This window comes from Nannospalax galili, unplaced genomic scaffold (assembly GCF_000622305.1).
Source record: "Nannospalax galili isolate Female #2095 unplaced genomic scaffold, S.galili_v1.0 scaffold734, whole genome shotgun sequence".
NCBI classification, from domain to species: domain Eukaryota; kingdom Metazoa; phylum Chordata; class Mammalia; order Rodentia; family Spalacidae; genus Nannospalax; species Nannospalax galili.
Genome location: NW_008337073.1, coordinates 3,034,927 through 3,053,937, shown reverse-complemented (window position 1 = coordinate 3,053,937; position 19,011 = coordinate 3,034,927). Strand labels below are relative to the sequence as shown.

The window sequence follows — 19,011 nt, the reverse complement described above, 5'->3', positions numbered from 1 at the left end:
TCCCCCTATCTAGAAGCCTTTGAGAGGGAACTGACACTGATTCTAACTACTCCAACAGCTATCAAAATACCTGAAAGCAAACCCTGAATCTATTACTCTAGAGCCCAGCCTTGGAAGACAAAAGAAAATTGAGAAGGAACCCAATAGAGGGATGCTTTTGGAAGCCCTTGTCAAGAAATTCCAATGGACTCCATTATGAACATTTGAAAATTGCCCTGTTCTGACTTTTTTCTAGTTCTCTGGCTAGAACTTGTAATGCTAACTACTCTTGCCTTTACTTCCCCTTCATGTCTCCTATTCACGACTCAAGGACTTTCTTTTCCCCTTAGAGGTAAGAGTTACGCAATTTAGGAGACTTTTAGATAGACCCACAAAAGGGGTACTCCAATTGCCTCACTCTGCATCCCTGTTCAGCATGGAAGAAGCCAGAGTGGTCTGCCTCCCAAATCCCTATCTGCAAGTTGGTTAACCTCTTTAGAGGATGGTGTGATAAGAATAGGAGGTAGGAATTGCTAGAAGTCAAAATGTCCTTGGGCCTGTTAGCAACATACTCTGTTCCAAAGGCCAAAAATGTCAAAAGTATTTGGGAGCATGTAACTAATCCCTAAAAGATTTTAGGGTTACCTCTTCAGAGGGGGGCATGTTAGAGTAGGAAAAAGCCCCATGGAAAAAAAAGAGTACATGAAGTTATCAGAAAAAAGTGATGGGGAGATATGGGAGTAGTTATAGGAGAGAGTGTGGGCATGGATTTAATTAAAATACCTTATATGCATGTATGAAGTTCTCAATAAATTACTTATTTTAAAAAAAAAACTTAAAAAAAAGAATGGTGACTTACAAAGAGAGCAATGGAGGGAAGCATGAATCTGAGCAAAAGTTCAGTGGCCACAAGAATGACATCATAATGAAACCCACTGTTTGTAAGATGAAAACAGAAACATGTTAATTTACAAAAATAAAGAGTTCTCCACACTGCTTTCCACAGTGGTTACACTAGTTTGCAATCCCACCAGAAGTGAATGAGCGTTCCCCTTTCTCCGCATCCTCTCTACCATTTAGTATCATTTGTTCTCTTGATCTTAGCCAGTCTGACTGGGATAAGGTGAAACCATAAAGTAGCTTTAAATTGTATTTCCCTAATTACTAAGGATGTTGAGCACTTTTTAAGGTGTTTCTTAGTTATCTTTATTTCTTCTTTTGAAAACTCTCTGTTCAGATCCATACCCCATCTTTTAATTGGGTCATTTTCTTTCTTGATTCTTTCTATATTCTGGATATTAATCCTGTCAGATATGTAGCTGATGAAGATTTTCTCCCACTCTGTGGGCTTATTCTTCACTAGATTGGTTGTTTCCTTTGTTGTACAGAAGCTTTTTAGTTTAAGAAGGCTCCACTTGTTGACTGTTAACCTTAATTTCTGAGCAACTGATGTCTGATTTAGAAAGTTCTTTCCTTCACCTATATCTTGTAGGGTACTACCTATGTTTTCTAACAGTTCCAGTGTTTCACATTTCACACTGAGGTCTTTGATCTATTTGCAGCTGACTTTTGAGCATGGTGATATGGGTATAATTCAGTCTTGTACACGTGGAGATACAGTTTTGCCAGCACAATTTGTTGAAGATGTTTTCCTTGAGAAGGTGTTCTTGGCATCTTTGTCAAATATTAGGTAGCTGAAATTGCATGCACTTATGTTTGGGCTTCTATTTTGTTCCACTGATCTACATGTTTTCTTTGGTCCAATACCCTGATGTTTTTATGACTACAGCTCTGTAATGCAGTTTGAGATCTGGTACAGTAATCCCCCAGCCCCCAGCATTGCTCTTTGTGCTCAAAATTGCTTTAGCTATCTGAGGTCTTTGGTGATTTCATATGAACTTTAAGATGGCTTTTTCTAATTCTGTGAAGAACAACCTTTGGATTTTTTTTATTGGAATTTCACTGAATCTATAAGTTGCTTTTAGTAGGATGGTCATTTTCACAATATTAATTCTGCCAATCCATAAGCATGCTAGGTCTTTCCATCTCCTTCTGTCTTCCTCAATCTCTTTCTTCAAAGATTTAAAATTTTCACTGTAGAGGTCTTTAATGTCCTTGGTTAGGTTTATTCCTAGATTTTTTTTTTTTGAGGCTATTGTGAATGGGAGGGTTTCCATGAACTCTTTCTCTGATTGCTTATTATTGCTATACAGAAAGACTACTAACTTTTATAAATTGATTTTGTAACCTGCCACTTTGATGAAAGTGTTGATAATTTCTAAAAGTTTCCTGGTGGAAATTTTGGCGTCTCTTATGTATTCTATCTTATCATCTGCAAACAGGGATAATTTGGCCTCTTCTTTTCCAGTTGGTAGCCCTTTAATTTCCTTCTTTTATTTCTCTAGCAAGAGTTTCAAGCACTACAGTGAAAAGGAATAGAGATAGTGGGCTGCCTTGTCTGGCTCCTGATTTTAATGGGAATGCTTCTAGTTGTTCTCCATTTAGAATGATGTTGGTTATGCATCTGGTATATGTAGCTTTAATTATGTTGACGAACGTCCCTTCCAGTCCAATTCCTTCTAGGACTTTTACATAAATGCATTTTGGAATTTGTAAAAGGCCTTTACATCATCTATTGAAATGATTACGTGTTCTTTAGGTTCATTTATACAATTTATTACCTTTATTAACTAGAGTATATTGAACCATCTCTGCATCTCTGGAATAAAGCCAACTTGATCATGGTAGATGGTCTTTTGATGTATGTCTGCAAGTGGTTTTTGAATATTTGGTTGAGAATCTTTACATTTATATTCATTAAGGATATGAATCTAAGGTTTTTGTTTTTGTAGTTTTATCTGGTTTAGGTATTAGAGTGATACTGGCTTCATGGGAGTTTGAGAGTTCTCCCTCTTTATCTTTTTTAATATTTAAGTAGTACTGGCTGTAGATCCTCTTCGAAGGTCTGGTAAAATCCATTTGGGTCTGGGCTTTATTTAGTTAGGAGGCTTTGTTTTATTGTTTGCATTTATTTGTTATGGGTTCCCTTAAGCTGTTGCTTTTCTTGGTTTAACTTCAGCGGGTTTGCTGAATTTAGAAATCCATCCATTTCTTTGAGATTTTCAAATTTAATAGAGTATAGGCTTTTGAAGTATTCCTTTCTAATGCTCTGGATCTTTTTGGTGTCCGTTGTGATGTCTCCCCTTTCATCTCTGATTTTCTTAATTTGGATTTGCTCTTTCTTTCTTTTGGTTAGCTGGGCTACTGGGTCTATCTAGTTTATCTTTTCAAAGAACCAGTTCTTAAATTCACTGATTCTTTGTAGTTTTCTTTGTTTCTATTCCATTGATTTCTGCTCTGATTTTTATAATTCTTGTCTGTTGGGTTTGTGTTTGTTTTTGCTTTTCCAAATTCTTAAGTTGTACCATTAAATCATTTATTTGTGCTCTGATTTTTTAATGTAGGCACTCAGAAGTTATAATATTTTCTTTTAGGATTGCTTTTATTGTGTCCCAGAAGTTTTGTGTGTTATCTTTTTTATTTAGTTTCAAGAATACATTCATTTCTTTCTTGATTTCTTCTTTGACCCATTGAGCATTCAGGAGTGTGTTGTTTAATCTCTATGAGTTCATGTAGTTACTAGAGCTTCTTTTGCTGTTGATTGTCAGTTTTATTGCATTGTGGTCTGACAGAATACATGGAATTATTTCAATTATTTTGTATTTGTTGAGGTGTGTTCTGTGTCCCACCCAGGGTGTGGTCTATTTTAGAGAAACCTCCATGGGCTGCTGAGTAGAAAGTGTCTGTAGGTCCATCTGATGTATGATTATCGTTTAATTCAGATATTTCTCTGTTTATTCTTTAGCCTTATGGCCTGTCTGTTGGAGAAAATAGGGTACTGAAGTCATCTACTATTACTGAGTTGTGGTTAATCTGTGTTTTAAAGTCCAATAGTACTGTTTTTATGAAACTGGATGCACCAGAGTTTGGTGCATATTGTTCTATCTTCTTGGTCAACTGTTCCCTTGATCAGTATGTAGTGACCTGCTTTATCTCTTCAGATTAATTTTAATTTGAAGTCTATTTTTGTCAGATATTAAAACAGCAACACCTGCTTGTTTCTTAGTGTCATTAGCTTGGAATTTTTTTTCCATCCTTTCACCCTTAGGTGGTGCTTATCTTTGGAACTGAGGTGAGTTTCTTGCGGATGACAAATAGATGAATTTTGTTTCTGAATCCATTCAACTAGTCTCTATCTTTTGGGCAGAATTGAGACCACTGATATTTATAGTTATTATTGAAAGGTGTGAATTGGTTACTGTCATTTTATTTTCTTTTTGTGTTCTTCGTCTTATTTTGTGTTTCTGTACTTTATACCTTCATTTGATTTCTTTCTGTAACCTCTTGAGTATGGTCATTTCTTCTGTTCTTTGTATTGATTTAGGTATTCTCTGAAGGGCTGATTTGGGGAACATGAATTCTTTCAACCTACTTTTATCATGGAAGAATTTTCCTTCCCCTTTGACTATGATAGACAATTTTGCTGGGTAAAGTATTCTGGGTTGGCATCTATGAATTCCTTTAGAACTGGGAGTATTTTAATTCAGGCTCATCTGGCTTTTACAGTTTGCACTAAAAAGTTAGCTGTAAATCTGATGCATTTTCCTTTATATGTGACGTGTTGTTTTTCCTCTTGAAGTTTTCAGTACCCTCTCTTTGTTCTGTACATTTAATGTTTTTACTATGATATGCTGAGAGGAGTTGCTGTTCTGGTCCTGTCTAATTGGTGTTCTGTGTGCTTCCAGTATATGTACCTGTATGTCTTTCCTTAATTTACGGAGGCTTTCTTCTATAATCTTTGAAGATCTGGTCAGTACTACTGACCTGAGATACTTTTCCTTCCTCTATCTATGCCTCTGATGTGTAGATTTGGTCTTTTCATGGTGTCCCATGTTTTCTGCATATTCTATTCCTATGTTTTTATTTTTATTTTTTTTCATATTCTTTGCTTGAGCAGTCCAGTTCTTGAACTTCGTCATCTAGTTTTGAAATTCTGTTTTCTATTTCATTCATTCTGCTTGTGAGGATTTCTCATGTCATTTCTAATTGGCTTATTAAATTTTTCAATTCCATCTTCATTTCAACTTGAATTTTCTTCAGTATTTCCATTTCTCTTTTGTGAATTCACTTTTCAAGTCCTGAATTGTCTTTGTCATTTCATTCAGCCGTATATTCATATTTTCTTGAGCTTCAGTCAGTTTATTCCTCTTTGAGTTCTTCAAGTTGCGTGTTCTTTAAAATCTCTGCACCCTCTGATCATGTTTATAACTCATCTTTTAAACTTTGCATCCTGGAGTTCCTCTGGATAGTTCTCATTCTAATACATTTCTATAGGACTAGGGTTTTGATGGGGACATACCTTGTGGGACAAGATGGTTCCAAGCTGTCTAGTCAAGTGCTCTCCAGCAGGGGGCAAAGGGGCCTGGGCCCAATTGGAGACTGGGAATCCAGTGCCTAGGTTCTGCCAGGCTATCCAGGGGATCTGGGGCAGGATGATCAAGAGGGGGCCTAGGGCCAAGGCCATGGTAGGAACAATATAGGGAGGGACTAATTAATTAGGCAGAGTAGGTGTGGGAGCTGGAGCAGGCAGAGCTGGTCTGGATGCAGGGGAATCAAGGTGCCAGAAGCATTACTCTTACAGCAAAAAAGTAGCAACAAGCTGCAAATAAACAACTGAATGGATAAGCAAAATGTGGTATATATAATGGGATAATGTTCTATAATAAAAAGAATTACATTCTCATAGGCTACAAACATGGATGAACCTTAAGAACATTATGACAAGTAAGGTAAACTAGACACAAAAGGGCAAATAATGTATGACTATAAACTAGGAAAAATATATATAATAAGGAAAACAAAAAGCATAAAAGAGGCTACCAAGGATTCTGGAAGAGAGAACCGGGGGTTCAAATTCCCTACACCGAAGGAAAAAAAAAATCAGAAACGCTTTTAATAAACTTTTAAGCATTCGTCAATTTATGTATTTGTATAAATTATAACCTCAAATCCTCAGACTTTAGAAGAGTTATTCACTAAAAGTTAATTATTTAAACATAGTCAAAAAATATTTTTATTGGTCAATAGGTTAAATTTTAAACAGAATTAAAATCTGAGTTTAAAATAAAATGAACTCTCTCATCATGAATAATCAATTGATTTGCAGATGATAAATCCCCACAAAAGGGGCATTTGTTTTAAACAGCTGTTCAGTTTCAGTGAATTCAGAAGTCAGCTACTAGAAATGTCATCTGATGCTTTTGATAATAATAGTCTCACTCAGAACAGAACCAAAAGAGCAATTGTAATTACTTGAGATGGTGCCTCATCCTGATTAGATAGCTACATACAAAAGAAAAATGCCCATTAGAAAGGAAGCATAAGGACAAAATAGTATATTTAAAAATATGACTTTTTTATCCTTATACATGAATCAAATTCTTTTTAATTATATATTCCAGCTATATTTATTTTGCTAAATCCTCTTTTACTAATAAATAAATAACTTTAAACCACAAAATCAGAAGTTCAGTGGAAAAAAAAGAATTCTTTTTTTAAAAAATTATTTATTTATTTTATGTGCATGCGTGTATTGCCTGCATGTATCTAAGTGCACCCGTGTTGTGCAATGCCTGTGGAGGTCAGAAGCCGTTGGATCCCCTGGAACTGGAATTACGGACAGTTGGTAGCTGCCATCTGGGTGCTGGGATTCAAACCCGGGTCTTCTGCAAGAAAAACCAGTGTTCTTAACCACTGAGCCATCTTTCCAGCCCAAGAATTCTTTTTTAAAAATATTTTTATTTAGTTATTTTTATTTTATGTGTATGCGTGTATTGCCTGCCTGTATGTAAGTGCACCTGTGTCATGCAATGCCTGTGGAGAATAGAAGAGACTGTCAGATCCCCTGGAAATGGAGTTATGGACAGTTGTTAGCTGCCATGTGGGTGCTGGGATTCGAACCGGGGTCTTCTGCAAGAACAGTCAGTGTTCTTAACCACTGAGCCATCTCTCCAGCTCAAGGATTCTTTTTAAAATACTTGCTCTGCTTCATATGTATATACTTCATAAAGTATATACATATAAATATAAAAAGAGATCAAAAGGAGTTACCCTATAAGAGGGAGACATCACCCCTACCAGACACCATAAACTAGCAAATAAAAAGCCCAATTCCAGGAATGGATTCCCTCTTTTAGAGCTATTAATCAGGAGTCCCACAGACACTCAAATTAATACTGGCCACTGCCCCTAATCTTGGTTACCCACCAGAATTTGACAATAAGACCCTATTGCTGATGATGCTACATACATGAGTTGTAGAACAAACAAGGAGAAATCAAGCTGGCATTGACTTCAAAACTTCACCTCTACTGGTTAGCTTTCATATTGCTAGAAGGTGCTATGCATGCTACTGGAAGAGAAAAGTAATCATCAACCTTGCCTAGCTGGGAATCCTGCAAGCTATAACAATAACTGGCTTGACAAGATATATCCAGCAGTTCAACAGGGGCACATATTGTTATAGGAGTAAGCAACCACTCTCTGATTGGATTTAATGATCTGCTTCACAAGATGGAGTCCATACCTAACACTGATATATCAGGCTTAGAAACCTGTGGCTAGGCAGGTCACATTTCATAGGGGAAACCTACTACTATTATTCTGTTAAATGGATATAGTATTAAACCAATGTCTATTGAATTGTTATACCCAGAGATTAATGCATCTTTTAACTCTCACCAGGGAAGCTTCCACATGCAACAGATGGTGATTAACACAGAGACCCACAACTGGTCAATGTGCAGCAAATAAGAGACTGTAGAGTGCTTAGCCCAGAGTAAGATACCTTTATCAAACTTCTGACTCCCAAAGCTCAGGGACCATTGCAGAAGATGGGTTGGAAAGATTGTTAAGAGCCAGAGGTGATGGATGATCACAAGGAAACAGACTTTTCCAGACAACTGGGCAGATACTTCTACGAACTCATAGTAATGGTGACAGCATGCACAAGTTCCATGTAAGCTCAAGTCAGACAAAATCTCAGCATGGAAGTGAGGAAGTGGGGAAGACACCCCAACCATGAGGAATTACTGGCAATGATAGCTGCTTGGAGAGTCAGTTTTCTTTAAGGGTGTGATGCCTGGTAGGTTAGCCAGACTCCAGTGGATAGACCCACACTGAAGGGCATTTGTGGACCCAAATATGACTCAATAGGCCTTAAAATAATATATGATAGAGTATATGAAACCAGATAGGAGGTAATAAGAGGGGAGGTTCAGATGGAGCAGTTCTAAACATGATCAAAATACATTGTATGGAACTCTCAAAAATTCAATAAAAAAGATTATGTATAAACAACAACAAAAAAGTAAAGCTTGCTCTGACAGTTACCCACTACACTGTAAAATCAATCATCATCTATGGTGGCTAGTGAAACATTGTTATTCTATAAAAATTTTATTTTCTCCAGTATAATTAAAAAACAAATCTTTCCTTCTTCTTTTTTTTTTTTTGGCGCTGAGGAGCAACCCTGAGCATACATACACATACTAAGCAGGCACTCTATTACTGAGTTATACTCCTGCCCTAGAATGGTATTTTTATAAAAATAAAGCCTTGGATCGATATTTTTATAAAATAAGAACAAATATGTTACTTAGATAAATACATGTAGTACTTTTATTAAATGCAAAAGACTGAAATATAAATTTCATGACAGTTATTGATTGGAGAAAGGCAAGGAGACAAACACATAGAAAGCTATGTTTAAGAAGTTGGGTTCACAGATCACAGCTGTTTACTCTTGTATAAACACATGCATACAAAGAGATGCAGAACATGTAGGGATCAGTGTCATGAGCCAAGAATAATGATTATCATAATTCTGTGCAAATAGATGAAAACAGTGCTAATGAGTTTAGAAACTATTAGGACTAGACAAGTATAATTAAAAAATTAGAGGGGATTAAAAATCTTATGAGAATAAATGACATACTTTAATAATAAAAAGGATAGAGGGCTGAAGTCAAAAGGACTCATTTATTTTTCTCAATCTTGTCACTAAGTAGCAAAATAATCTCAGGCTACTGACTTAACAAATGTTTTCTTTTTATCCTTAAGATTATTATTATTATTATGTTTATGTTTATGTTTATGGGGTATACACACATGAATACAAGTGCCCTCTAACTAATTCCCTGGCATTAAGAGTTACAGTTATGAATCACCTGACTAGGTTGCTAGGAATCCAACTCAGGTCCTTTGCAAAAATCGCATGTGCTCTTAATTTCTGAGTCCTTTCTCCAGCCTCCACAAAGGAGTCTTCAAAACTTACTATGGTCAGATTGATTTTCTTTTTCCCTTAAAACAATGGCCTATATTTGCTGTCATTGGATATGAAATTTGGTCTCTTGTGGAAGATTTATCACTTCATTCTTAGCTTCCTCCTTCTTAACCCACCTAGGTATCCAGTACATGTCACTATTTTACCCACAAATAAAGCAACTAACTAATCATTCCAGCAGATTCACTCCATAATTAAGTATATAAATAACTGTTTCAAGTGGGTTTGACTAGATTATGCTACAATAAATCAAACAAACCCTGGTAGCTTAACACAACCAAAACTTTATTATCATTTTATATTGTATAAAGTTGACTGGGAGCTCTGTCCCAAGTATTCAAAGATCTAGGTCAAAGCTGCAGCCACAATGGCAAGAAGATGGAGTGGCAAAGTGCAAATTAACTCAAAATTTCTGTCTGAAAGTATCCTACATAACTTTTGTTCTTATTTCATTGACTAAATCAAGTCATATGGCTATGCCTAATTTCAAGTGGAATTTCCATGACAGCCCCCAAGATAAAGTCAGGACATGTTGAAAATTTTTTCACAATTTCACAAAGCTTTAGAATTTAAAGACAAATACCACTTGAAATGGTTATATACTATGATATATTAAAGATTAGACATAAGGGGCTGGAGAGATAGCTCAGAGGTTAAGAGCACTGGCTGCTTTTGCAGAGGACCTGCGCTCAATTCATTCCCAGCATCCACATGGTGGCTAACAACCATCTGTAACTCCAGTTCCAGGGGAATTCAATGCCCTCTTCTGACTTCCGCAGGCACTGCACAGCACGGGTGCACTTACATGCAGGCAATACACTCACACACTTAAAATAAAAATAATAAAATATTTTTAAAGTATAAAAATAAAAGATTAGATATAACTACATATTTTTAATGCCTCACACCATCAAACCTCAAGTAGCAAGTTTAAAAAGGTCAAATACAAACTGAATTTTCATTAAAATTATGAAAGAGGAGGTGGAGAGATGGCTCAGAGGTTAAGAGCACTGGCTACTCTTGCAGAGGACCTCAGTTCAATTCCCAGAACCCACATGGTGGTTAACAACTGTCTGTAACTCCAGTTCCATGCAGGCAATACACTCATAAAAATAATTTATACATAAATATATAAATAAAAATAATTTATGAAAGATAAGAAAACAGGAGAGAGGATTATAGCTCAGTGGCAAAGTGAGCCTAACATGCATGAGGTGCTGGTTCTGATCCTCAGCACTGGGAATGGTGGGGGACATAGCATATTATTTCAGGTATACAAACATTCCCAAGAAATATCTTCTTTTATTCCTAAAATCCCCAAATCATAAACTATGTCATTCATTATTTAGTTAGTAGATGAACAGATCAACAAAAGCCATAAAAGCAGGAACTGGGATAATAATTTCTACAGTTGGTTGTTAACTGGCTCTCAAAGGACTAGCTATTAAAGGCTCTAGCCCAGCCCCTCGGATTATTGGGAGATGGTAGAACTTTTAAGAGGTAGGGCCTAGAAAGAGAAAGTTAAGTCACTGGAGGGTATGCCATTAAAGGAGATACCCTTCCTTTCCCTCTTTTCACACCTGGCCATGAGGTAAATAGTATTCCTCCACCAAGTGCTCCAACTGCCTCACCATAAGACCTAAAGTCACAGGGCAGCCAACCATAGACTGAAACCAACAAAATTATGAGCCAACATACAACCTCTTCAGAAGAAGGTGTGATAAGAATAGGAGGTAGGAACTGGCTAGGTAATTAGGGTGAAGAAGACCCCAAAGAAAAGTAGCCAGTTTTTGGCTAAAAGTCAAAATGTCCTTGGGCCTCTTAGCAACATACTCTGTTCCAAAGACCTTTCCTCTTCTTACATTAATTCAGTTAATTTGCTATGGTAACAGAAAGCTAACACAGTAATTATAGATTTGTTTAATTTATACTTAGAGGTAGTCCATAATAAAGGATATTCAAATAGAGGTGCTGGAGACATGGCTCAGAAGTTAAGAGCACCTGCTGTTCCTACAAAGGACCCAGGTTCAGTTCCCAGCACCCACATGGCAGCTAACAGTTTGTAACTCCAGTTCCAGGGGATCCAACACTCTCTTCTGGCCTCCATGGGCACTGCATATATGTGGGGCACTTACACACATGCAAGAAAAACACTCCTAAACATAAAAATTTTTTACATTTTAAAAGAATATTCAAATAGAAATGATATGAGGGACTATAACATGTATGTGCTGGATAGCATTAGTGTCAACTTGACACACCTGAGTTGAGGGAGCCTCAATTGGGGAATTGCCTCCATTGGACTGGCCTGTGTGGCCATGTCTGTGGGACATCTTCTTAATTATTGAGTGATGTGGGAGGACTCAGCCCACTGTGGGTGGTGCCACCCCTGGGCGGGTGGGCCTATGTTGCATAAATAAGAAAGCAGGTTGAGCCGGGGGCCAGAAGAGCAAGCCAGTAAACAGCATTCCTCCATGGCCTGTGCTTCAGCTCCTGCTTCCAGGTTCCTGCCCTGAGTTCCTACCTTGGGCTCCCTGATGAACTGTGACCTGGGAGATGAAAGCTAAATAAACCCTTTCCTCCCTAAATTGGTATTGGTCAGAGTGTTTTGTCACAGCAATGAAGAAACAAACTAGAACAATATACAATGATGGAGGATCAGGAAGGAGGTGGGAGGGAGGGAAGAATGGAGGGAAGGAGGGAGGATGGATAGATGGAGACTAGATGGAGGACGGATTGATGGATGGATATTAAATTAAAATCAATATAACCAGAAGACTTGGAAACCTCTTGTGGGGCTCCCAAATCCAAAAGTGCTAATGATGTAAGTACATCAAAGAAAACAGGGATAATTTTGTGGGTGCCCAATGGAGGTGGAAGGGAAAAGAAAGCTTGAAGACTTATTTTAAAGTAAAGCATAACAGGTACAGACTCAACAATCTAAAAAGTATCATCCAGATTGATTTCAAGTCTTCTTTAGAGTGTCTTATGAGAACTGGTGAACCTATGCCAATAAGAATGAGCATGTTCGATCTCAGGAGTAACTGAGGTGAAAAAGCTCAATCAAATCTTTAGGTATTTTAGAGGAATGTCATGTAAGTTGACGACATATTATGATTTCGTTTAAACTTCTCAGGAAGTTTAGATGCTGACAATTTTTGAAATAGCATCTTCCCCTTTTATCATGACATCTGCCCTTCACAATTATCTGCAAGCATGTTCGTTAGTTTAAAAACTCAATGTGCACCTAGTATACATCCATCCTGTATTAAAAACAAAGGGCAGAGAGAAATGTCTGGTATCATTGCCCTTGAGATGAGAAAGACAGAACAGCAAATGATGCAGCTGTGATAATGACAAATGCCCAAATAGCTCTGGAACCACAAAAGGCATCTGACGGAATACAGAGAAGAGAAAAAAGCCCAGCATACTTCAGAGACTCAACAACTACTAAATGAAGATGGATTTATATTATCTCTAGCACTCTGGTTGGTAAGGGTCTGACCAGTATCTCAAGCAGGATTCAGTCAAAAGGAAAATATCATACCTATAACTTTAACAGGATTTGTTTTGTTATTACATGTATTTATTTGTGTGTGCACATGTTGCAGAAATGTAAGTCACAAGAAGCTGCTATCAGTCCCACACCTGAAGGAAATAAAAGAGAAGTAGCTGGAATTATTGAAACAGAAGAGTCTTGAAGCAGAAGACTATGAAACTGGGACCCAGACCTCTGCAAAGATGCAGCTGTTAGGACACTAGAAGCCAAGAATGGAGAAGGGTCTCTGCAAAGCCCAGACTCAGATCTCTGAGGAGGAAATAATTAGTTTGTGCTGGTTGTATCTAAAGAGCATTGATGAGGATGGTTGTATAAGCACGCAAAAACTGCACACTGGAACCATTTACCATTCCCGTTCCTGCTGGGGCAAAGCCCTGTTGCTATGGAGATACTGAAAGGAAAAGGAAGTAAACAAAAAGGAGGCAATCTCTTGTCTCTCCTCTTAATTTCCTATCTCCAGCAATTGGCAGAACTAACAGGGAACTGGGGGCAAAAGAGAAACACAGTTTAGAAACATGGCTTGTAGCTAAACTACTGAAGTTTGTTCGATACAATGAGAAAACAGTTTGACAGCCAGAACCACTTGTGCTTTATTTCCCCATTCTTAGGTACTTACAGTAATAGTTCACAAATACTTAGCTATAAAATTCTAGTTAAGCCACAATGATTTTTCTTATGAATTCTGGAATATATACATAAATAATGAATATGAAAATAAAGGTAACTATATTAATATCTCAATATTTGAAAAGAATAACCCTTTGTGCTTTATAATAAAAACAATGTACAGATCTTCTAAAACAAAATCAGAAATTCAAGAAGTAGAAAAAAATGCTTAAACCCCAAATTGGCATTCGCATGGAAACCTTACACTCTTATCAGCACAACATTCATCAGAGGAAAAAGTTAATATGGATTAATCTGTTAAAATTTTTGATGACGCCTATTTCATTACTGTCAAACATGTCACTTTTTCCTTTAGATTAAACCTTATTAAGTCACCTTAATATTTTTACTGCCTAAATGTTCTTTCTGTTAATATTTAAATATTATCACTTCAAACATATATCACCAAATATGTCACCAATTACAGATAACATTACTGAAAAGTTAGTATGAAAAACTGATATTAAACTGTAAGTTCATAGGTTTTTAAGATTCAATGAAATTTTTTTACATATATTATTGTAGTGCTAAAAGGAATATTGCTTCGAAATATAAACACAAAGACAATCACAGAAATGACTCTCAGATATACCCTCTTAATTCTAATCAAAGTTCATAGTACCTCTAGTTTTAAATGCAACTAAGTATGTCATCAATTAGCATTATTATAATTAAAAGTCAGGAAACAGTTATCTTTCAAGTGGAGTTCTGTATAAGTCAAGGGTTCCATGAAATGCTACTTATTCAAAATGCTGCATCTTAGAATTTTTCTCAGTTTTTCACATCAAAAAATGTTCAGGGACTGGAGTGACGGCTCAGCAGTTAAGAACACTGGTTGTTCTTGCAGAAGACCTGGGTTCGAATCCCAGCACCCTCATGGCAGCTAATAACTGTCCGTAACTCCAGTTCCAGGGGATCCGACAGCCTCTTCTGTCCTCCCATGACACAGGTGCACTTACCTACATGCAGGAAATAAGCTCATATGCATAAAATAAAAATAATAAATATTTAAAAACATTGGCTAAGTGTATGCTCTACCAATGAATAAATATTGCGCTGGGTGACCAAGCAATCCCATTAAAAAACTCCCTGTCTTGCAACCCCAAAAGATAGCAACTTCTACCAGGCAAGGTGGCACAAATCTATGTAATCCCAGCACATGGAAAGCTGAGGCAAAAGGACCATCCACAAGTCTGAGGCCAGCTTGGGATACATAGTGAATTTCAGGCCATCCTGAACTACAACTACAGAGTAAATTTTTAAAAGGAAAAAAAGGTACCTGAGAGTGGTAAGAACCCTATAATCCCAGTATTCAAGAGGGAGAGATGGGAGATCAAAGGTTCAAGGCTGGCCTTGCTATACAGCGAGAAGTTAAAAGCCAGTCTGGGCTAGAGTATAATTTTTGGTATCTGTAACTTCTTTGCTCAGTGTGACTCTAGGATAGCCATGCTGTTGTGTAGTTTTTCACTGTTTGTAGCAGTGAAAGATATGTGATATTTTATAAGATCTATGGATATGCCACATTTTTCTCTTATTAGTACAGCCACATTGACCTTCTGTCAGGTAATGTTTACACAATACTGTTTTGTATTTTTACTATGAAGTCTCTGTTTATGCTTTGTAAAGAGCACAAAGTTGAATTTTTGCTTTTTTTAAAATCCAGATGACACACATAGGCTAAGTGTATGCTCTACTAATGAATGAGCTTTGTCCCTAGCCCAATCATTTTACAAACAGAAGTATTAGTCCATTTGCATTTAACTGCACCTAAGATCTATCATGTTTGTCTACCATTTTCCTATTTGTTTTCCATTTGTCCCACTCTTTCACCTTTGGTCTTCCTTTCTATTTTTTTCTTATTAGCAGAGCATTTTTGTGTTGTTCCATATTTTATAGGCTTGTTTTATCATTTAGTATCACTCTGTTAGTGATAACTGTAAAAAAAAAAACTTTTTATTTTCTATCTCACTATGTAGCCCAGGTTGACCTTGAGTTTACAATCTTTCTTCCTCAGCCTCCCAAATGTTGGGATTATAGGTATGCACTACCACATACTAGACATAAACTATTTAAATTGTACTGTCACAAACAAACAAACAAACAAACTGAATAGTTAACTCATCCTTGTTTAACATTACTTGACTAAGGCTAAAGCTAAGAGTCCACATTTGTTCTTTATAAAAATAGATTTTTAACCAGGGATTTAATATAATCATAACTGTGGACAATCAGAAATGTTAAATATGTATTACTGATCTTAGGAGAATTTAGTCAAAATCACAAGTGACTCAGAAGGGTCTTTAGAGAAAAGAAGCTTTTACAAGATAAGAAAGAAGAGTGAACAGCTGAGCAGAGTGGGTTTTGGGTCCCAAAGTATCAACTGAAAAATTTTTGAGAAGTCCCTGCCAACCATATTAGACCAGATTAACATTTTATCTTTGTCATCACTAATAGACATTCAGGAGTTAAGGTGATATTTTAAATGTCCTCATAAAAAAAAAAAAAAAAAATACCCAATGTACTTTTTAACTTTCTTATTTCATTTCCTTCTTTATTTCTTGACATTTTGAATGATTTCTGTTCTTTCTTAGTTTGCTCTAAATATGTCCTTCAAGAGTAAAGCACAGGATCTCTGGTCTAATAGCTCCTCTGGTACCAGGAAAACTTGGCAAGGTAAAAATCAGTTTTCAACTCTATGATTAATTCTTCAATTTGGTTGTCAAATTATGAGTACTTGAATTTGTTTAACTGTTAAAGAAATTAAATTATACTTAATGAAACAGAACAGATTTAGGGATTTTCTAGAATAATATCACTAAATAATTAATGGAAAAAAATAGATGCACAATTTCTAACCTGGAAATTATCACCATACTCAGTCTCTCTTTTAAATATAGTACATATAATGTTCTTTCATATGTGGAATTATCTATCCTCTAAGGTAAGTCACAGAGGAACAATGCTGAATGTGTAAAAATAAAGCTCAAGGAGCTAGAGAGATGGCTCAGTGGTTAAGAGCACTGGTTGCTCTTGAAGAGGACTTGGGGTTTGATTCTCAGCACCTACATGGTGGGTAATAACTATCTGTTATGCCAGTTCTAGGGGATCCAACACCCTCTGCTGACCTCCGTGGACACTGAATGACACAGGCACACACACATATATATGCAAGCAATGCGCTCATACACATGAAATAAAATTGTAAAGAAGAAAAATAATAAACCTCAAAGATGAGTGTTGTAACTGATGCTTGTAATCTCAACACTTGGGAAGCTGAAGCAGGAGGATTGCCATGAGTTCAGGGCCAGTCTGGGCTACATGGTGAGTTCCAGGTTAGTCTGAGCTAGAGTGAGATGCTGTCTCAAAAACAGAAACAAAAAAACAAGCAAATCACCACAACAAGCTCAAGCCTTTATAGTGGTTGGGGGGCTATTCAGAGACTAATGGGAGACCTAGGTTTATTAATAGTTAAGTACGAGTTTAAGAATGTATGTCTGGGCTGGGGAGACAGCTTAATGCTTTGTTGTTCAAACATGAGTATCTGACTTTTGATCCCCAGTACCGATGTAAAAGGTGCCTAGGGAAGCAGGCATCTGTAACCCTAGTGTTAGGGAAACTAAAACAGGCTGGCTAAATTGGTGAGCTTCAAGTTCCATGAGAGATCCCTTCTCAAAAGAAGGTGGAGGGGCTGGAAAGATGGCTCAGTGGTTAAGAACACTGGTTGTTCTTGCAGAAGACCTGGGTTCGAATCCCAGCACCCACATGGCAGCTAACAACTGTCTGTAACTCCAGTCCCAGGGGATCCAACAGCCTCTTCTGACCTCCACGGGCATTGTAAAACATGGGTGCAGTTACCTACATGCAGGCAATACATGCATACACATAAAATAAAAATAATAAAAATTTTTTAAAAGGTGGTGGAGATGCTGGACATGATGGTACAGCCTTTAATCCCAGCACTTGGAAGCCAGAGGCAGGTGGATCTCTGTGAAACTGAGTCCAGTCTCATCTACATAGGGAGAGGCTACAGGGAGGTCCTGTCTCAAAAATCAAAAAATAAATAAGGTGGGGGGCGACTGGGGAAAACACTCAATGTCAATCTACACACACACACACACACACACACACACACACACATACACACACACACACAGAGGAATGTATATATCAAGAAATACTGGTTTGCTATCAGAAGAGTAAACTATTTTAGGGAAAGGGTGAGTTTAGAACAGTCTCAGTTTCATTTTATCTATGCTGTATTTACTGGAGGTCTAAGAAGATTCAAAAAGAAAGAAAAAAGAAAGACCAAAATGGGAGAGGGACTCAATTATTTTTCTATCCAATATTTAACAGCAGGTTTGGGCCAATGTTCCTTTTATCCCAAAGGAAAGCTAAAGGATCCTGTGTAAGATCTGCCTGCATAAGAAATAGTCAATGGGCTGAAGAGATGACGTAGTGGTTAAGAGCACTGGCTGTTCTTGCAGAGGACCTGCATTTAAATCTCAGCACCCACATGACAGCTAACAACTGTCCATAACATCAGTTCCAGAGGATCCAACACCCTCTTCTATCTTCTACAGGCACTGCATGACATGGGTACACTTCACTTACACACATGCAGGCACAATGCTCATATACATAAAATAAAAATAAATAAATCAAAAAATTTTTTGTAAAAAAATAGTCAAATGTCACAGTCTTCAGATGTGGCTGTTACTATGCATATTGTGGCTAGAATTAGGAAGTGTCTAGAACTGTTCTCTTTCAAAGTTAAGAAGAGAGGTTATCCTAAGGTCAGAAGCTTCTAATGTGGCTCTTGATTTAAATTGTGTTAACTTGCTCTGCTCCAAGATGAAAGCAATCATGACCAGATCAATGTGCTTGGCAGCTGTTAGTCAGCTGCTCCAAGATGGGCAACCAGCAAAACAGCTTTGGAGCCCTCTCTGGGCACTGTGCCTCCAAAAATTTGAGTGCATGCCAATTCTGTTACCACGTATTCTTAAAGCGTATTTTCTGCTCCCCAACCTATTAAGAAAAATAAACATAATTAGGAAATAGCCTCCTTTTACATTCCAGTTTGAGAAGTATTTTACACTTTAAAATGTGTTAGAAAATGCAACATTTTAGCACCTCTATAGAAAACCATTATTTTGGGTCAAGTGTCCAAGAGTCTACCTTAGAAACATCTGCTACAGGAAATATAAAAACAAAGCCTATCCAAAAAGAAAACAAAAATGAAACAGTTTAGAAGTATGGAAAGGAATTTAAGAGTGTCCCAAGGTAATTAAAAGTCCTAGGTAATTAAAAGTCCTTTTAGAAGAAACAGTGTAAGAGTATAAAATTTTACAATTGCTAGAAACTTCAGAGTACTAACTAAAAAAAAAATTCAGTGTATAATTCAATA

General features: G+C 36.9%; 1 protein-coding gene across 1 annotated transcript in view; it reads right to left on the bottom strand.

Annotated features, from left to right (window-relative positions):
* Cdk17 (cyclin dependent kinase 17) overlaps positions 1-19,011 on the bottom strand; it is a 108,550-nt gene that overhangs the window by 43,464 nt on the left and 46,075 nt on the right. The gene's annotated exons all lie outside the window — the stretch shown is intronic.